The sequence below is a fragment of the Macrotis lagotis genome, chromosome 4 (assembly GCF_037893015.1).
Source record: "Macrotis lagotis isolate mMagLag1 chromosome 4, bilby.v1.9.chrom.fasta, whole genome shotgun sequence".
Taxonomy (NCBI): Eukaryota; Metazoa; Chordata; class Mammalia; order Peramelemorphia; family Peramelidae; genus Macrotis; species Macrotis lagotis.
Window position 1 is genome coordinate 166,310,497 of NC_133661.1, and position 22,073 is coordinate 166,332,569.

General features: G+C 35.1%; 1 protein-coding gene across 5 annotated transcripts in view; it reads right to left on the bottom strand.

The window, feature by feature from the left end:
* TCF12 (transcription factor 12) overlaps positions 1 to 22,073 on the bottom strand; it is a 404,997-nt gene that overhangs the window by 273,920 nt on the left and 109,004 nt on the right. The window lies entirely within an intron of this gene.

Here is a 22,073-nt window from a genome sequence, read left to right on the forward strand (position 1 = left end):
TGATTATTGGGTTTACGAGGCTGGATATGGACTCAGGTGCTTGTGGCTCCAGGGCTGGTGCTTCATCCATTGCGCCACCTGGCCATACCTAAAATTATTACTATTATTTTTTTTAATTTTAATTTTTTTCTCTCCCCTTTACTTTTTTCGCCAAAGCAAGTCTATCTATATTCATGGGGGGGGGTATTGTTTACTTGTAAACAAGAATATTTTATTAATGTAAAAAAAACTTTTGTACAAAATGAGAATAAAAAATAAATTAAAAAAAAAGATTCAGACAAAAAAAAAGTTTTTGCAAGGCAAATGGGGTTAAGTGGCTTGCCCAAGGCCACACAGCTAGGTAATTATGTGTCTGAGACCGGATTTGAACCCAGGTACTCCTGACTCCAAGGCCGGTGCTTTATCCACTATGCCACCTAGTCACCCCTATTTCATGATCTCTTAAACAACATTCTACATCACATTAAAAAGCAATGAGCTCAAGAAATTGGATGGTATAATCTTAAAAAGCATCACTTTAAGTTCAAATACATCAGCTATGATTAGTCAGATATTATGACAGCTGAAAAAAATTAAAAGCTTTCATACTCTAATTCCAATCCCAATTCCTTCCTCCATTATCTCAACAATAAAACTCTTGGGTCCCTATGGCATCATGAGCTTAAGAATCTTCTCTGACCCTTTCTGCGGAAAAAAAATCCTTAGAGAAAACTTCAAATGCATTGTCCCTAACACCTATTCCAAAAGTCATAATGGTTTTTATTCATTTTTTTCAACATGCTATTATACTTATACATTTTAAAATTTAGGTTTTAGGCAACATGTAACCTATGCAAATTAAGCAACAAAATCTTTTGATTTTTCACTTAAGAAATGAAGTCATTTTATAAAGGTATAGAACATGGACAGAAGCAAAATGGAATAATTAAAAGTTAGAAGGTGAAGAGGGCACAGGTTCAAGAACTAGGTTCAAACCCTAATTCCTACACATACTAGCTTTATTGTGTTTGTGAACAAGTCATTTAATCTTACAATGCTTTAAGTTCTTCAAATGTAAAATGGAGGTAATATAATTTGTACAATTTACCCACAAGGTCTTTGTGAAACAGATATGAAGATACTTTGAGTGATTCTATAAGAGGGAGTTAGGGTCTACAAGTAGAGCCCAAGTCCACTGAACCAATTCTTTGAATAAAAAATATAACTCACAAATAAATTGCCACTTATGATTCCTGCTAAATGCAAAAACAATATTAGATTTAAAAAAAAAACCCTGAAAGCCATAACAATTACCCTAAGACCACCTAGACAAATAGAAGCAGGAATACTCTACTTAACTTTAAAAAACAAAATCTAAAACCATGGCCAAACTTCCTTTCTGATGCTTCAAGATACCATCTCCATGTTGCTTTTACTGTGTGATTTTTAAAAATATAACAACTACGTCAACAATAATAATAGCTAACATTTATGTAGTACATATCATGATAGGTACTAGAATATGTTCTGAGATACGCTAAGCACTTTACTCTCATTTGAACCCCATTTTGCAGATAAGAAAACTGGGGCAGAGGAGGTTCAGTGGCTTTGCTTATCCAGGGTCATCCAGTTAGGAAGGGTTTAAGGACAACTCTAAACTCAAATCTTCCTGACTCCAAACCTAATGATTTATCTACAGTGCAAACCACTTGCCTTCAAATGACCTAAGTGTATAACTTTACATTGATCCCTATTAAATTTTATCCAGTTGGCCTTGGCCCTGAGATAGACCCTGACAAAAAAGATAAATGAATGTGTCATGGAGAATTTAATATCCCTAACAATTTTGCATGTCCCAACATCATTCCAGTTCTTTGTAATATTAGACACACTTGTTCAAAGAATTTGCTTAGGATTGGGTACGTTTAAACTCTATGGAACAGTTTCTGTGGCACCATCTAACTAAAAATGTATAGTAATTGATACAATGACAAAGAGTACCTACTGCCCCTATATCTCAAGGAGAAGAGGTAGTATGGAAAAGGTAAGAGAAAGTTGGCATTGAAGAGAGAAAAACCTGAATTCAAGTCAAACCTCTGATATGTACTGACTTTGTGGTCATGAAAAAAACTTCTCATGCTAAAGCAATTCTATAAGATTACAAGTTGGAGAGGAGTTGCCCATAAGCATTAGCAGAGGGAGTTTCTTCCCCAAAAATTCTCCATACCAATGATATGTTACAGATCTTTACAAAAAGGAGTATTATCTTCAATGGGAAGCAGAAATGCTCAAAATATTAATAATGGATGGAAAGCCAGTTAGTGATGTGAGCATCATATTTCCTCTGGAATATGCTATAAATAGTGACCTATTTTCATTTTGATTCAGAAATCCTTCGAATCAGAATTCTCACTTTTTCTACACCATGTATTAGCAAAAATAAAAAATTTTTAAACCTTGATTTAACCACAGTCTAACAAAAAAACTAAGATTTAAGACCATTCTCACCAGTATAGACCAAGTATTACAATGTAAGCACTATGGGCTAAAAATAAATAAGCACAGAAAACACCAAATACACTATTTCTATATGATTTGTGTTGTAATTACAATAAGGTCACTCAGCCCAAAAGTTAATTTTATCTTAAGGAAATGATGGCAAGAATTTATGGCAAAATTCCATTTGGCATTATGGAAGCAATCAATAAACTGGGTCTAAAGACAAGTGATGACTTACAAGAGATTATATGAGACAAGAGGCATTCATTTTTAAACTGTCTTCGGTTCTACTGCCAAAACTGTCTTCATTGACCCCTAACTGTGAGGGGCTCACCAGGTGACCTAGCTCTTTCTTACTGAGGAAAAAACCCGCATATGACCTTCTAAATTATACCAACAAGGCTACTTTCAAACCAGTACACAGTTCTTAGCCTTCAATCTGATCATATACTTATTATTATATTGCACTGATTTTATTTTTTCTGAACCTGAGACATTGTTCTACTATTCCAATGTGAATTATAATAAACTTCTAGTTTCTCAGATTTGGTTTTGTAATTTGACCTCATACCTGTATATGTACTCAGATTCTTCTACAGTCTAAGGCTTGTTGCCTTGGCTGAATTGAAGCTAGAGTGGCACTTGTCACTGTGCCTTTCTGCCTAGCTTAACTATTTAAAAACTAACTCTCATGCCATACAGCCCAAACTTTCATACTACTATTCAGCTGACCACTGAAACTGACCCTAGCTCAGCTACTTTAATGTTGAATTTTTTACAGCTATGTACCATGAACTGCCTTTTCCAAATCCTTGTTTCTGAGCCCTACCACTACACCCTGTTCAATAAACAACTGTTTTTGTTCATTTCTTTAACACTCTATTACAGGGTTACTTGTACATATTAAAATTTAGATTCCAAGCAAAATATAGCCTTATGCAAATTAAAGAACAACCCATATAATTTTAGGTCTCTCTTCACACATACTGTTACCTCCATATGGGTTTTTGTTTTAAGCACACACCTCCTTGAGGTCTTTCAGTTTTGTTTGTGTTTAAGAATTTCTACCAATGTGGGTTGGACTCCATATAAAAGGTATTGTTCTCCATATGCCAAATTGTTACTTCTTCCTGACTTGAGTTCATTTTAATTTAAATGATAGCATTGCTTAAGGGAAATCTGGAATTCTTTTTTCTCTTTTGGGGATAGGCTACCCCTATTTCCTTCCAGTTACATTTATTACCTGTAGGTCAAGGAGGAAGTATTGATCAAAACAAGGAACAAGATGCTTCTGTCCTAGGATCAGAGCTCAATTTCAGTTCTGCCTTCTTATGAGGACAAATCTTCAATGCCTCTGTCAGGTTGTATAGTGGATAGTCTAGAAGATCTGAATTCAAATCCAAAATCAGATGCTTAAATATAAATGACACAAGTCATTTAACTTCTATCTGCCTCAGTTTCCACAACTGTAAAATGGAACAATAGTGCCTACCTGTCCGAGTTATGATGATCAAACAAATTAATATTTGTAAAGCAAGTTGCATAATATCTGGTACATAATAAATGCTGATTTTTCCTTCCTTCCTCTCTGATTTCCAGTATTTTGAACCTTACCTTCCCAGAACAAGCTATCGAATCTGCCTTAGACTTTCCTGGACTTAGTCTCTCACTGTCCTAACAAAGATATCTATCAAACTTTAATTGCATATTATAATGTTCAAGTCTAGACTTTCCTAACTAATCTTGCCCTGCTGCAACCTATTGCTCAGTAAAGCAATATCAAAAAGTCCTTTTTACAGGCCCAGTACAATGAACCTAGATAGTTAGCATACACTTCACCACAATGTAGCATAGTACTTAAGATTAAGCTATGGTCTGCTACTTTTTTTTTAGGTTTTTTTTTTTTTTTGGTAAGGCAAACGGGGTTAAGTGGCTTGCCCAGGGCCACACAGCTAGGTAATTATTAAGTGTCTGAGACCAGATTTGAACCCAAGTACTCCTGACTCCAGGGCCGGTGCTTTATCCACTACGCCACCTAGCTGCCCCCAGTCTGCTATTTCTGATCCTTTCTTCTGTATGAAACATGGCCTGGTTCATTTATGATTAAAGAAAAGCTTTGCAGCTTTATCAAACCTTTTTACTTTTCTGCACCTGCTCATAAGTCTACTTATTCAAGCAAAGTCAGATCAAGTTCATACTAAGCCTTGGTCTTTAGTTGGACTTCCCTTTCTCAGAGACAAAAGATTTCATTTTGGGCAAGGTGAACCTGATCACTGACCCTGTCCCTTGTTACTTAAACAAGACCTGTCCTCTTAATCAATAAACATTAAAAAAAAAAACAGGCAAAATGCAAAGTCCAAGGGGGTACAAAAGTCCCTACCTTCAAGGGGTTCAAAAAATCTGGTGAGATATCTCGTTATGTAATTTTGCTATCTCATAGTTTTTTTCCTTAACAATATGATTTCTCTCTCATCACATTTAACTTAGATCAATGTATAGGATGGAAACAATGTAAAGACTAACAGACTGCTTTCCGTGGGGGGGGGGAGCAAGATTAGGGGGAAATTGTAAAACTCAAAATAAATAAAATGTTTCTAAAAAAAAATCTGGTGAGATAATCTCTTAGCTGAGACTGCATTGCAACAGAGATGACAGAACCATTCTTCCACTTAGCATTGAGAAGTATTCTTTGGTCTTAATATGACATTAAACACCTTGCCTTAGTCTTGCCTCACCTCTAATATCAGATGAAACAAGGAAGCCAGGATCTGTTACTTTAAGCAAGCCTTAATTTGATTTAGAAAGTCTAATTTGCCCAAATCATCTTACCATCATCCACTTAGCTTTTTTTCCCTTTCTCTTCCTCCTCTATCCTTTCATGTCTGTGCTTCTGTCTCAAATACATACCCAAACACCACACAAACACACACACACCTTCCCTCACAGAAGTTATTACCAAATGGAAATAATATAAAAATACTTTTAAAACCTTAAAATGATACATAAAATCACCTGAATTACTATTATAGTTAATAATATTATTATTGTCACATACTTGAGACACGTTCTTTTAATATGGAGAACTAAGTGGGATTATGCTCTGCCAATACTTCGCATCCAATATCAAGATTCATTTGGACTAGGGAATCCAACCCAAATTTCACAGACACCTATTTTATAAGGGCTAGAGATCGTTGCAATACAAAGATTGTTCCCCCTACAGAAATTATTTCCCCGATCCATAAATTCTTTAGATATAAATATACACTTCAGATACAACTTCTTCAATACGGGCATAAACTCTAAGAACAGAAAATTCCTGATGTTCCTTCTAACTAGGCAATTCCACAGTTGCTTGGAATAGAAAGGATCAGGTTTTCCTGCTTACCCCAAAAGACAAAACTAGGACCAATGAGTAGAAGTTATAGGAAAGGAGATTTTCAGCTCAACATAATGAATAACATCCCAGTAATTAGATCTACAAGATGTGGAATGCACTGCCTCAGGAGATGTCAAGTTTCTCCTTTGTGGAGGTCCGGAAGAGAAAGCTATTAAGGATGTTGTAAAACCACAAGAAAGATTTGGACTATATGACCTCAGTGGTCTAGTTAACCTTTAAGATCCTAGAGAAAACCTAGTATCCCTTTCACATCAGAGATTATGCTCTGGGCCACTGACAGTGTCTCAGGTTTCATCTGTAGTGCTCACCTGCTGGCAGAGAGAGAGAGAATACTGAGTCAAAGGTACAGGCAAGCATTAAATATTAGGTTATTTTTAAAGATTGTAAGACTCCTAGGCTCCTACCAAAAGAAAACAAACAGAATGAACTAATCCACTGCTCCTCAGTCACAACACCCTAAATCCTTTAAAAATAAAAATTCAAAATAAAGAACTAAACTCCTAAAGATATTATAGCACTAAATCAATGAGTCAGTAAGGTCTATTGTAGACCTTAGATCTCCAAGGCGTCATCAACTTGGAACTACCTGGATAAAAAGAGAGATGGAGGGGCGGCTAGGTGGCGTAGTGGATAAAGCACCAGCCTTGGAGGCAGGAGTACCTGGGTTCAAATCCGGTCTCAGACACTTAATAATTACCTAGGCGTGTGGCCTTGGGCAAGCCACTTAACCCCATTGTCTTGAAAAACCTAAAAAAAAAGATGGAAAATCACATTGTAGGTCAACTATGTATATTTTAATCATAAAGTGATGCTTAGGAGAAGAGAGAAGGGGGAGACAGAGCATATCAGGAACTTTCCACAGGTCAGAATTCCCTCAATTGCCTTAAAATCATCTATCTAGTTGAAATTTTGATCTTTTCTTTCATGCAACCAGAGCATGCTGAAAAAATGGAAGCCAAACTCCCAAGAACAGTTTGTTGAAGCAGGAAGCTTGAAAAATTACTTTAGAACAAGAAACCACTGATTTTTAAGGTACCCTGGCCAAAGGAGCAATCCCCCCCCCCCCAGAAGTCTGCATAAAAACAAAACAAAAATAAAAAAACATCTTCCGGTCGGCATCCCATTGTCACCTCTCATCTACCATACTGTTCAGCATGACAGTACAAGAATTTCTTTAAAAGAATCACCAGAATCAAAGGCTGATTTTTTTTTTCTTTCTTTCCTTTCACCACCAAGGTTCTCAAACATGTGGTCTACATCTGCTGTCTACATTTTCTTACCATCCATTCCATTCTCAATGCTCTACAATCTGGACTCTATCCCATTACTGTGCTGAAATTGTTTTTTCAAAGCATACCATTGTCGTATCCATTGAGAGATTTCAATGGCCATTTTTTAGTCTCTATGCTCTTTGACTCAGCTGAAATGATCCTTTTTTTCCCCCTGGCTTTCTTTTTTTTTAGGTTTTTTTTTTTTGCAAGGCAAATGGGGTTAAGTGGCTTGCCCAAGGCCACACAGCTAGGTAATTATTAAGTGTCTGAGACCAGATTTGAACCCAGGTACTCCTGACTCCAGGGCCAGTGCTTTATCCACTGCGCCACCTAGCCGCCCCTTTTTCTGGCTTTCTTAACTGGACTCTATGATACAATATTTCCTTAGTTCCCTAGTAGTATATACTGGCCTCTAAAGCAAAACTCAGTCCACATCCCACATATACTCAAGAATTGTGACTGACACTCTTTTCCCTGTTACCCTCTAGGGTAAAATGCAAACTAAGCTCAGCATTTTTTTAAAAATATCTATCAGTAACCGTCTATTCAGATTTATTTCACATTATTCTCCTTCAAGTCTAACTACTGCTGGTCCCTCAAATCAGTACATACTATCCCCTCATGCTAAGAAAGCACTCTTCCACTTCTCTGCCTCTCAGATTTCTTTTCTTCCTCTAGGGTTCAACTCAGGTGCTGCCTGAAATTAATATTCAGAATATGGTAGATCTTTTATAATTTTTATGAGTGAACCTCGGCTGGAAGTAAAACTTTAAGGCAGAATTTTGTTCTATCTAGCAAAAATCAGTTAATAATGGTTCATTCAACAGAATCCACCATTATTCTGAATACCTACAGCACTTAATAATATAAAGTTTGATACTGCTGCTTTCTATTTCTATGTCATCACTCACAACTACTTTTTAAACCTACTGGAACATGAAAACTAATGTTTACATTTATGATTCCCACTCCTTTGGCAACAAAAACAGTAGCAAGATCAAGTACTTACTGGTTGGTCAACTCCAGGTTCCACAAATTGCTAATTCAAAGAATTAACATGTCTAGATTCGACCTTCAACCTGTGTTAATGCAGTATTGCTACAGATTGGCTTTTTGTTTTCTAAATTCAGCCATTTGGAGAATAGGTAATGAAATCTTTCTCCCTTCTCATCAATGAAAGGGGGACTGTTAGGAAAAGAGAAAAATGTTTACAGTGAAGGTGTGGTCACTGTTATCAGGCATTTTGGCTTAAATATTTTTCTTTGTTATAAATAGAATTCAATGTGGAAGGGGTGAGTAAGCCATTTGAATAAGCAGAAGGGGAAAAAGGTATAGGGCTGTTTCCTCTCAGAAACAATTATGATGTAAAGACAAAAGATATAAATAAAAAATATTTTCCCCAAAATGGCACTCCACAAACTTGAATAATTGTATTATTAGATTTTCCAATTTGAGACACAAAGAAGCTACAATAACAAATTCAATAGCCAAGAACACCCTCACCATTATTGTACATGACATAGAATAACCAGAATAAAGCAGGCAGTGAGCACAAGAGGTCACTGGGACTATGATTTTTGACATAATATTAGACATAAAATGGTAAGAATACTCTTACTCCAATTTGCATAGTTCTAGAAGTCATTCCCAGGCAGCCTAGTCCATGCATTACATTATTTTATTGTTTCAAGTGAAGTGATGTTAGTATATAAATTTAATAGATAGCAATATTCATTACTACTAACATTAAAATCAAGGAGATGGAATTTCAAGTTAAATAATATCAGAACTATAAAAGGAGATTCAAGTGCATTTTTCTGCAAATAATAAGAGATGCTGAGAAAATTTAAACAATTTGCCCATTGTCCCAGATGTATAGTTAGTGGTAAAGGTGAGTTTGGTTTTGTTTTTTTTTAGGTTTTTGCAAGGCAAATGGGGTTAAGTGGCTTGCCCAAGGCCACATAGCTAGGTAATTATTAAGTGTTTGAGACCAGATTTGAACTCAGGTACTCCTGACTCCAGGGCCAGTATTTTATCCACTGTGCCACCTAGCAGCCCCAATGGTGAGGTTTTAACTCATGTCTTCCACCAAACATGTCTTCACTCTACCATACCTTTGGGTTCAAAGGCTAATATGCTTCTAACGGAACACCATGACTCCCTACTCGCCCAGCTCCTTAAGATACCTGCCTAGTTCAATACTATCATAGTCTATTCATTCTGACAACAGTTTTCATATCTTTTACAAGAATGACATACCTGTTATCTTCTCTCTGCCCATGTTGAGCGTCAAACACAATCTACTGCTGTTTTATCAACTTTGTCAAGACAAAATAAGTAGGTCCACTGAATCACTTTTCTTAGCAGTATTGATGTGAACTCTTAAAGATATTACATTTACTATGTGTAAGAATGTCAACCAAATCTTCCACCACTTTCTATCTGATTAGTTCTCACAGTCTATATCTATCATCAATCAAATTCTATTTTATTGGCAGGTTTCCTGACACTATCTAATCATTTGTCCCTTTACAAAAGGAATCATTCTATATTAATCTTCTGTTTTCATGTCTTCTTCTCATACTTATTTTCTCAACCAAATTTTGGCATCTTTAGAAGTCAATAATTATGGTCAAATCATCTTCAAGTCTCATTCCACTTCTCTCTGCTCTCAACCCAACCAGTGGGTAACTTACCTCCACACCTAGAACCATATGGCCATGTCCATAAATGATTTTTTAAAAAGGAGTTATGAAGGCCTACAGGAGAATGGACAAGAAGGCAATGTGAGGGATTTAAACAGGAAGAAATGAAGGGGGAAATCTTTTTTTCAGTAGGAGAACCTACAAAGGAAATAATCTTTAAAGGCTTTACTGTAGAAAGTCCATTCAAAGCTTCTTTGGGAAGACATGGACAAATGAAACTGATTTCAAAGCAAATGATAAAAAAAAAAGGATTACAGAGAAAAGAAAAGTTAATAGTTAACTGTATAATTGGTGCCACAGAAAAATTCTTATCAAGGGGCATTTTCTTCTCATCCTTAAGAATTGTGATTCTCAGAGTAAGGCACAAATAGAAAAGGGGGGTAGAGAGAAAGACCTACAAAGCAGTGACATACAAACTGTTTAGAAGAGAGAACTTAAAATAGATTTAATTCCATGAAGAATATAGAGTCTAAAGAAAGGACAAAATAAGGGCCATAAATCAAAGAACAAAAGTTTAGAATAGAAAGAAAAGGGAGATAAACAATGAAAAGAATGATAGTGAAGAGTAGTGATAGGTGTGGAAGCCTGTCATTCCCCAACTGATTCATGCTTCCATAATTAGAGGCAGAGCAGGGATATAAGCATTTACACATTCTCCCACTGAAATTCTTTTTTCTCCAATTCAAAGTTCCATTCCCACCCCACCACAAGCTTTTTTTTTAAAAACTAAAATTAGTTGCCCCCCCCCCCCCATGTAGGAATATACTGGCAAGGAACTTTTCGGTAGCAATTCAGGTCAGAATCTATTCTTCAACTTAAAACCTTAGTTAGTTACCTCAGGATGTGAGAGAATAAATAACTTGCCTAGAGCCCAAAGTCAAATTTGAACCTAGGTTTTCATGATTCCATAGTTAATTCACTCAAATACTACTCATTAAGATATGAGACCTGTGAAGAACAACATGGAGGGAAATCCTGTTCTTCTCAACAATGACAAGGATGTGATGCGCAAGGTAGGAATCAAAAGAAGTTAAGGCCAGTGACCTATGGAAATACTCTAGAAATGAATTCAATTTGATAAGTCACTGCTTCCAAAATAATAAATATAAATTTTAATTGAAATCTATTTTTATGTATCCTGAAGTGCTGCAACAAATTCTTTTGTGACCTTGTTTCAGTTGCAAATTAGACAAAACTTTACTAATGTAGCTAAATTAGTCTGAACTTTCAAGTGAATTGCTTGTGGATTTCCAAAGAGTTTCCAAAGTAAAATTTAGGTTTAACAAACAATTTAGACAAGTTACAATTCTAACTTGCTACAGAAGTTCATCAGTGTTGCAATCTTGGAGTAATACAAATTAGGGTTAATTATAGCTCATATTTGCATAGTGGTTTACAAAGTGCCCTTCTCAGAGAAACACTGAAGTATTTAGATGAAGAAACTGAGACTCAGAGAAGTTACATGAGTTCATATTCATATAGCCAGTGGGTTTCAAAGGAGGAGCTCTAATTCAGCTCAAATTCTTATTTGAGAATATTAGTATTCTTTCTGTTACCCCATGTTAAGCTCTTATCTGCAACTTTCACATTACAGTATATTTTTCAAATAAATACTTTTGGTGATGTTAACTGATCAATGAGAAAGTATGTTCTAAGTTTTTATTATGTGCTAGGGAATATGCTAAGTATGGTTAATAAAAATATAAAAGTGACATTCTTGGCCCACAATAAGCTTATATTTTAGTAGATATAAGAAATATTTTTTCATTAATATTATTTCTAGGTCTTCAAGAAATCAAATTAAGGTTAGACTTGCATAAAAATTCTTTGCAAAATGCTTCATAAACAATGAGGTGCTATATAAATGTTAGCTATTAATCTTATTTATTATTATGCTAATTGCCTTAATCATAATTTCTGCATTGAGATAAATTTTAAATATTATCTCTACACATGAACTGATCCTTTTATTTAACTTTTACTTAATGGCTGTCATAAAAGAGCAATAATAGAGGGATGAACAAGCACTGCACTGTGAAGCAGGAATACTCATTTCTAAATCTGCCACTGTGTGATAGACTCCAAAACAAAGTGAAATAGTCCCTTTAGTCTTAAATAGTGATATGCTTATGAGAGATACCAAAATCCTCCTATTAAGGTCTTAATGCTTATTAGAGACCTTATTGGTGTATAAAATGGAGGAACAACCTAAGGGTAATTTAAGGTAAAATTTAAACAACCTCAAAATAAACATATTAACCCAAAGGCATATGGTTAAAGTTTAGCCTGCCAAGCAAAGCTTTTTAAAAAGACCCAGTTACCTTTTGTCAGATGCAAATAAACAGATCTCCATATCCCCTTAAAATGCCAGAACTATTTGGATGATATTTAAATGAATTGAAAAGGAGAAAGTGCCAGCTGGTAGGGACCATCTCTCTTTTCTGATATTTATTTGGTCTCCCACTCTTTCCAAAAACTGAATCATTTTTCACCAAGTTCAAGGGTGTAGATGTTTAAAGAAAAAGTAAATATTACAAAAATAAGTTTTAGGAGTAGCTAGGTGGCACAGTGGATAGAGCAATGGTCTGGAGTCAGGAGTACCTGAATTCAAATCCAGTCTCAGACACTTAATAATTACCTAGCTGTGTGGTCTTGGGCAAGCCACTTAACCCCATTTGCCTTGCAAAAACCTTTAAAAAAAAATTAAGTTTCAGTAGGCACTGAATTGATTTGTTAATTTCAAAGAGGTTACCAAAACCTTACTTGAACACAACGATCACTTCACTAACTCCAAAAAAATCATAGAATTATAGTGACCTTGGGCACCCTAAGGCTATGCCAACAGAACACAAGTTCTGGCACCTTGTATAAAACTATAAAGTCTCAGATCATGGTCCTGGCAACAGACTGTCTGCTGTCAGAGAACTAACCTAGCCAAGTACAGGAGGCTCAAAGGAGAAGGCTGGCTACTCTGTAATGAATTCTTTGGCCATGAAGACCCATAAAAAATTGCATAATTGTAAACCTCCATAAGGGTGGATATCTGCTTTCTTTGGAACTTATAAAGGTTAAAAAGGTACTTCTTGAAAGTTTCACTTGCAGAACTTAAGTCCTATCATTTAACCTTACCAAGTACAGAAAGAACATAATTTTAAAGACACTCTGGACTGATTTTCAAATTGCTAAATAATATTTTATTTTATTAATTTTTGCAAGGAAATGGGATAAAATGACTTGTCCAAGGTCACAAGCTAGTAAATATCAAGTGTCCAAGGTCAGATTTGAACTCAGGTTGTCCTGATTTTAGGACTGATGCTCTCTCTATCTGTCTCTTTCAAGCTTACTTTAAAAGAAGATTCCAAAATCATAGAAAAGAATACAAACAGTATTATTATTTTCATCTATCCTTAATCTTACCACATTTTCCCTTTTTTTCCTCTTCCTATTGCTTTTACCCCCTGCTACTTTATTCTTGTGTAAGAAGTAACACTTCTCATATACTTTTATAGATGTGCATACAAAACAGTTGTAAAACAATTAAGATTTGAAAAAGGATTATACTGGGAGAAGAAGGTGGTAGCATTAGAGGATAATTAGAACCTCATGAAGAGTCACAAAGGTACTATTCTAGTTGAAAGTAGGGAGAGTGTAAACTCTTGAGTAAATCATGCTCTCAACAGATTCTGCTCAAAGAGGGAATAATAAACAATCCCAATTGGGTTTAGAAATTTATTCTACCCTACAGGAAAGTAGGAGGGAACATGGGGAAAAGAATGACATGAGGCAGGCAACATTCAAAAGTAAAACACAAGCAAGGCGGGATAAGGGGAAAGGAGAAAGAGAAGTACACATAGGAACAAGATAGGATAGGGAAAAAGAAAAAAAAATTGCACAAATGAAACCAAGATTAGAAGGAAAGCAAAAAGCTAGGAAACAATTCTCACAGTCGGTTTTTCTGTAAGAAATGAGCAGATGGACTTTGGTAAAGCCTGGAAAGACTTTCGTGAATGATGATGAGAACATGTTATACACATTAACAGCAACACTGTAAGATGATCAACTATGATGGGCACAGCTCCTCTTTGCAGTTCAATAATCAAGGGCAATTCTGAGAAAATTTAGAAATTTAGAAAATTTCATCCACATCCAGTATAAAAACTATTGAGTTTCAATGCAAAGCAAAAGCATACAGTATTCAATTTTTACTTAGTTTTTCTCTCATAATCTTTTTTTCTCTCTCTCTTAGTTCTAATTCTTTTTTTACAAGATGCCTAATATAGAAATATTTTAAACATGACTGTACATATAATATCTATATCAGATTGGCCACTGCTATGGGAATTGGGGAGGGAAGAGAGGATAATAGGAAAATGTGGAAATTAAAAGCTTGCAAATTATCTTTGCATGTAACTGAAAAAAAAATAAAGAGGAAAAAGAAGTACCACTCCCCTACCTGATTCCAAATTTTACTCTAACTCATTCTCAACTAATACGAATCACGGAAAATTTAGACATCTAGGAGATGTCATTAAAAATAAAATGATCCAGGCACAGGAAGTTGTTCCACTAACATATATGTTACTATCTTCCATCCTGCCAACCACATATCTAATGTCTAACTGTTCTAAGTATATGTTTTGTGAGCATTTGAATAACTTAAAAAGAACACAATGAAATCTAGCATATTTTTGCTAACACCTATCATGTTTATTTTTTTTATTTTTAGTTTTAGTTTTGCAAGGCAGTGAGTGGAGTTAAGTGGCTTGCCCAGGGCCACACAGCTAAGTAATTATTAAGTGTCTGAAGCCAGATTTGAACTCAGGTACTCCTGACTCCAGGGCTGGTACTCTATCCACTGCACCACCTAGCCACCCCCACTTATCATGTTTAAAAGAAATAACAGGTTAAGGAAATTCCTTTAAAACTGGCACATTCATTGAAACAATTTTCCTTGAAATTTTCATTATAAAACAGAAAATGAAATACTTAAAAGTTTTCTTTTAAGTTATATTTTTGTGATTAGTAGGTACTATTCAATTTTAGTTTGCAAAATAATGGTACATAGAATTTATTTTCCTTTCAAGTTTCATTTTCAATTCCTAACATACCATTGGCTCAAATACAGCTACTACAGTACATATTCACTAGTCTCAAGGGAAGAATAAGAAGTTCCCAGGACAAGTCTGTCTATAGCTACTATAGGTTATGAACCAAACAATGCAAAAACCCCTAGGGTGTCAGAAGCTGATGAATAAAGAAAAATTTGAGACAGTTAAAGATTTCACACTACTCACTTTCTTTTACCTACTTCCAACCCCAGTATGTAGGGGGGAAAAAATCAGTCTCATTTTATAAATCTTTATTTTATTCCTTTATTCTAGCAGTGAATAGAATATAAAGATTTACTTTCAGGTGTTTAACTATTGCTCTAAAAGTCCCCAAGAGCTTTAAAGAGCATCAGAGTTTAATGATGCAAAGCAAAATAAATAAATAAATAAATAAATGAATAAAAGTCATTAGAAAATTGTGGGGGAAATGTTTTTCTTGATTTTCTTCTTTAGTTATATAGAAGGATATGGATGTGGAATGATGGGCTGTATGCTACAAGCAAGAGGGTAAACCTGATTGAGTATTCTGTTCTCCACTTGTTTTCAAGTTGCATTCATAAGAAGAAAATTATACCCATCTTTAGGGCAAAAACTATTTTTCATTCATTCACCAAAGATATTCACCATGGTGATGGAGGAGATCCAGTCTAATGACCAAGGTAAAATGTTTATAATGATACTGTGTTGACTGCATCAGGCCCCAAGAAATTGTAAAAACTTTTGGAAACGGTCTGAAAATCATTCAAAGACACTGAAGGTTTGGATTCTTTAAGTGACTAGATGGATACTTGGTTCATCTATCCCGCATAAGAAAGAACAAGTAGATAAAAAGAATACTTATTGCTCAGATTTCCACATGCATTCAGCTGAAAACTCCACAAAGAGTTTATCCAAAAACATGTGTATCTGGGAATAATCAGTACAGATGGTCAATGAACTAGTTCCAGAATTTATTTTATTTTATTTTAGTTTTTTAGTTTTTGCAAGGCAATGGGGTTAAGTGGCTTGCCCAAGGCCACACAGCTAGGTAATTATTAAGTGTCTGAGGCCAGATTTGAACTCAGGGCCTCCTGACTCCAAGGCCAGTGCCCTATCCACTATGCCACCTAGCCGCCCCTAGTTCCAGAATTTAAAGGAAGAACATAAGCTGGATTTCTTTTGGGAAATGACAGAGCTCTTTTACTAAACCAAGCCTCCCATAAAAACAAAAGTCCAGGGGCAGCTAGGTGGCACAGTGGATAGAGTATCGGCCCTGGAGTCAGGAGTCCCTGAGTTCAAATCCGACCTCAGACACTTAATAATTACCTAGCTGTGTGGCCTTGGGCAAGCCACTTAGCCCCATTGCCTTGCAAAAACTAAAAAAAAAAAAAGGTCCAATTTCAATACTCATTATTTTATCAATGTTGCAATATAATATTCAGAGTGGAATAATTAGTCCCTATAGTGAGGGCAGTGGAAAGTTTCAGGGTAGGTGCATGAGCAGGTTTCCACAAATAACAAAGAACTATTAAGAACAGGCAAAATTATATCAGGAACTTTATGCTAGGAGCAAAATTATATCAGGAATTTTATGCCAGGAGCAGTAGATGAGGTGATCAAATTTCAAGATCAAGGGAAAATTTCATGATGTCAAGAGGAAAGCATTCAATACAGAGAATGAGGCCCCTGGTAATAAACTTTTGGAAGAACAGGAACAATAATCATAAAACATGGGAAGGCATGGATGGGCTATAATCTCCATCACTGAAAGAAACTCCTTAATCATAAACTCACAGATCCATTTTAGAGTTACCCAGCACCTAACATATTGTCTTACACTAATAAATGTTTATTAGTATTTTGAACTAAACTGAATGATGTAGCTCCTCAGCCACCAACTTATTGTTACTATGTTACTATCTTCCATCCTGCCAACCACATCTAATGTCTAACTGTTCAACGTATATGTTTTATGAGCATTTAAATAACTTAAAAAGAACACAATGAACCCTAGCATATTTTTGCCAATACCTATCATGTTTAAAAGAAATAACAGGTTAAGTAATTTCCTTCCAAATTGGCATATTCATTGAAATAATTTTCCTTGATGAATTAGGCAAGTGTTTCTATTGAGGCTGAATCATGGGAGCAGAGGAGCTGCTCTTAAAGACACTGCTGACATGAGCCACACTCTATAAGCTTGCACAGATTTGACACTGGTGAGTTCTGTTTGAGCCTTATCTGGTAGGAGGCAAGTGGCAGAATGAAAAGAATGCTGAATCTGCAATCAAAAAATTTTGGTTCAAGTCGTATATTCTACTTATGAAGGGTATGATCTTGGTCAAGTCTCTTCAGTTCTTTGTGCCTCTTGAAAATGAGGATAATCTACTTTTTTTAGGCTGTTGTGAGGTTCATACAATAATAGGTAAAAAGCACTATATAAAAGTGGGCTATTTCTAAATCTTTAAAAAAAACAGGATAATATATTTTGTACCAGGTTAATCATATTGATAAGTAGCAACTGAGAATTCTCACAAAATCCAACCCATCTCAGCTACTTTCCTAAGAAACTCTCTCTACCAAAAAAGTTTGAGTCTGAACACAAAGCCTCTCTACTCTGTATTGGAAGTTTTTCTTTGCAACTGCTCCTGTCTCTAGAGTTTTTATCACTAAATTGTAGCCATAGCTTTTTTTTTAAAGAAAGGAACATAAAAGTTACCTGCCAGATCAAAGGATTACCTTCTTTCCTCTTCATCAAATGATACATTTAATTCACCTTAAAGAGTAAACACTATTCTCTATTTCAATCTCATAATCCTTACTTCAAATATTCCTCCTAACCACATAAACATTATCCATCTCTTTAGATTTAATTGTGCTTCTCCTGTTCTGTCCTCCCCTTTCAATTTCTACCAAACTACAACTTTACTTTCCCCCAAGAGTTTGTCTGAAGCACAGTTGGGGAATCTTTTTTCTGCCATTTGGGTATTTATAACATCATTTCCAAGTCAAACAAAAGTATCAACTTAAAAATTAGCCTGCTATTTGTCACCAAATATTTAATTAATTCAACTCTTAAAAAGCTCCTAGATTTATTAAATTTCGAGTCCCATCTGGGTTTGTTGTGACACAGCAAGATCAAATGATTTTGCCAGCTTTATATGGCCTGTGAGTTGGAAGTTATTCACCAATGGTCTAAAGACTATTCTTCAGGCCTCTTAACTAAAACTCCCTTTATCCCATAAGCCTGAGCCTACATCCTCTAGGAAAATTCAGAAAGCACTCAAAAGCAAGTTAAGATCTTTCCAAAATAATGTCCAAAGAGCATGATTAGAAGGATATTTGAATAAGGGGCTGAATAGAGGCTATTGATTCTCTTCCCTCAGAATTCTAACACTGAAAAAAGAAAGCAATCAAACAATCATAACAATCTCACATTTCCCAATTCTTCCACTACTTACAATTCAAGGATGTAATACACCTAGACATCAGTCAGACTGACACATGCCTTGGCACAATGATATACAGTCCAGTACCTCCCCAAGTTGTCTTGGAAGTTTAGAACTGATTTGAGTTCCTTGGGTCTTCCAAACTGAGTCTTGCCTAGGATCATATAAGAACAGTCTTTTTACCAAATCATCTCAGTTAAAATCCTAACTAAATCTCCAATCTCTTTCCACCACAATCTATCAACAATTCAGTTGTCAATGTAACATTCTTAAGGCACAGGTTTGACCATATATCTCTCCCAATCAACAAATTTCAGAACTTTAAATTGCCTCTAGGATCAATAATAAACTCCCCCCCTTTGTTTTTTTTTTATAAAAAAAACCCCTTGTTTGAAACTTGAAGTCCTTTTCCTTTTGGCTTTCAGATTATCTTTGCTGTCTTATTACCCATTACTCCTTGTTATACATTTTACAATCTGGTCAGTCAACTGGTCCTTTTGCTGTTCCTCACTCAAAACATTCCATCTTCTATCTCTCTGTTATTCCCAGGCTATCCCTCATGTCTGGAATACAGCCCCTCCTCATCTCAACCTCAAAGAATCCCATGTTCCCTTCAAAGCACAGTATAAGCATCACTGCCCATATGAGAACTCAATTAATCCCCTCTGCCTCACATCCACAATTATTTTGTATTTTTTAATTTTGTTTCTTCTTTGCTTTCACTTCTAGAATGTGAACTTCCACAAGGGAGTTTTTCATCATTGTAGCCCTGTTTAACACAGTATCTGATATTTTGTAGGTACTTAATAAAGGCCTTTTGATTACTTAGGATATCTATAAAGTCCTTTCAAGCTCTAAATCTTATAATCTTCCTAAGCAAACGACTAATAAAGCATCTACTTTGTCCAGGTTTTATGATATGGTGCAGGGAAATACACAGATGAATAAAATATATATTATTCATGTCCTATAAGAACTCATTATCTAAAATGGAGAATTTTTTAAAAAGAAATATACAAACACTTATATGTGTGCATATCTATATATGTATACAAAACCTATATGTAGGAAAATACATGCATAAAGATAGATGAACTATTGTACTTTGAAATAAAACTATTGTACTATAGAATCAGAGAACTTAGGTTCGGATTCTAGCTTTTTGATTTACTATTATGGGTAACCTTAACCTTGGGTAAGTCACAACCTCTTCAGACTTTCATTCCCTAATGTGCAAAATGAGGGTTTGGACAAGATGACCTCTGAGGTCCATTCCAGCTCTAAAACAATGATCCTCTGAAAGCACATTGAAGAGGTACAAAATGCAAAAAGAACCCTAGAATTAAGTCCCAAAATAAACTATAATTACAGCAAACTTCTCCACAGCTGCCAATATAACAAAAAAGCCTTCATACTTAGCATATTTTCATGCATAATTATTCCCCTCCCACTTTGCTTGATGTTTTCACTTTAAATGGGGGTAGGGAAGTCTAAATAATAAAATTTATAGCTAGAAAGGACCTTAGAGAGTCCATTCGAAATAATCCTTTATTTTCACAGGTGAGGAAACAATGGCCCAGGAGTTAAGAGATTTGCCCAAAGTCAGAATTCAAACTTAGATTTTTTTAATTCCAAATGCAATGTTCTTTTCATTATGCCACATCACTTCCTTTTTTACTTACTTAGCAATTCCTCATTGTATAAAATGAAAGATTGCTTTGGTTATTAATAACAGTCTCATTTACATAGAGCTTTAAAAGGTTTGCAATGCACTTTATAAGTATCATTTCATTTTACCCTCACAATAACCCTGTGAAATAGGTGCTATTATCAATTCCATTTTATAAGTGAGAAAGTCTATTTTATAAATGAGAGGTCATAAAGTTAACAACTGTCTAAGATAGGATTTGAATTCAGGGCTTCATGAGTCTAAGTAGAACATTTTATTCACTTCACCATTTAGTTGAGTTTTTAAAAGAAACGGTTCAATGAAATCGAAGCAAAACAATCTGCAAGTTGTTGAGAGACGGCATTCACATCTAGGATCTGTTCCTTTCAAGTTTCAATTCTGGAATTACTTATTTTATTTCAAAGGAAGATTTAATAAATAGCTTATCTTCAACCCCAAAGAGAAAGGAATAAGAGTGAGGAAGTGAACAGTTAAGTAGGAATTAGAGAGCTCAGTGCTAACTTATATTCTCTTCTTCAATACAACCTAGTTGAACTAGCTGGTTATTCCTTTAGTGTAACTCTTTTATCTGCTCCACCAAAACATGTATTCCACTTTAAAAGCTTATATTTGATTTGGCAGTTGGTTTTTCAGAACATTTTTTTAAATTAATGGACTAGAACGATACTGAGAAGAAAAATAAGGAAGCATTTCATCATTACTATTAACAATGTTTATTACCATTTGTGTTCTTATTTTAAGGTTGGTAATTTTTGTAGTCCTTTAAAAGCAAAGTGCTTCTTCACAACCAATCTGTAAGCTTAGTAACACAAGCACGATTACAATGATATATTAAAAATGTTGGAAGCTAAGGCTTAGGAAAATGAAGGGACTTCCTCATGGTCACAGAACAACTGACAAGGCCAGTATTTAAATCTAGTTCTTCTGAGTCTGCTCCCAGTATTATTTCCAAGCTGCCTCTCTAATATGTGGTATCTTGCTTCTAAAGAAGTTCAACTGTATTATATCCTTTCATTCCCCAAATCACTGGGAGATTAGTTGGGGGCAAATATGTGAAAGTTGAAACTGGTGTAATGCAAGCCAACTTCATAGCAAAGCATGAGCTAAATAGACTCAAATTTCCATCCTAGTTTGTTCTACCTAACACGCTATTTTTCTCATTTCCTTGAATTCATTCTCTTGTCAAACCTTTTCTTTTTCAAATGGTAATAAGTTTACCTAGGGAAAATTGGGGCCCTAAAAATAGTGTCCACCAATAAAACTATTTCACTACCTTTAGACTACTTCAGAGAAGCACAAAAGATTATGAAATAACTAAAAGGAATGTTAGCTGGCTTTTAATGATAGAATTCCAAGGACAACATCTCATGTAACCTTTTGGAGGATGCTCCCTCCCTGTCCTTCCAGGCTAAAATTACCCATGATTAGTGTTATTCTATTGCACACAACTAAAGGTTTGCTCTGCTAAAATAATTGTTGACCAAAAATTGTAAAACTTCTCTTCAAGTACAAATTAGACATTATATAAGGTGCATACATAACCTTTAAAATGGTACAAATGTGAATAAAACATACAAAGTTTACTTTTGGCTTGCATTTCAAATTTTCCTGAGGAGTGTTTCAGGGAGAGGATATGGAGGAAGCAATTCAAAAAGCTCCAAAACAAAATTTTAAAAAGCTATGCAGTTTTCTAGGTGTCTCTGACCCCTTCATCCACAAAGATGAGAAGCCAAATAAAACTCAAGCCACATAGTAATAAGTTCAATTTAGTTCTCTTTCTGTTTTTTTTGAAAATAGAAACTTAGTTCACAAGATCCAATGATACTGATTTTCATTGTTTTACTTAAAAGGAAACTAAATGCCATAGTTGTTAGAGCACTAAGATTTGCAATCAAAACGAACTGATTGTAAATCCTGCCTCAGACAATTATGTACTTGAACTGACTTACTAGTTGCATAACACTGGATAAGTCAGCTAAAGTGTCTTCTTCTG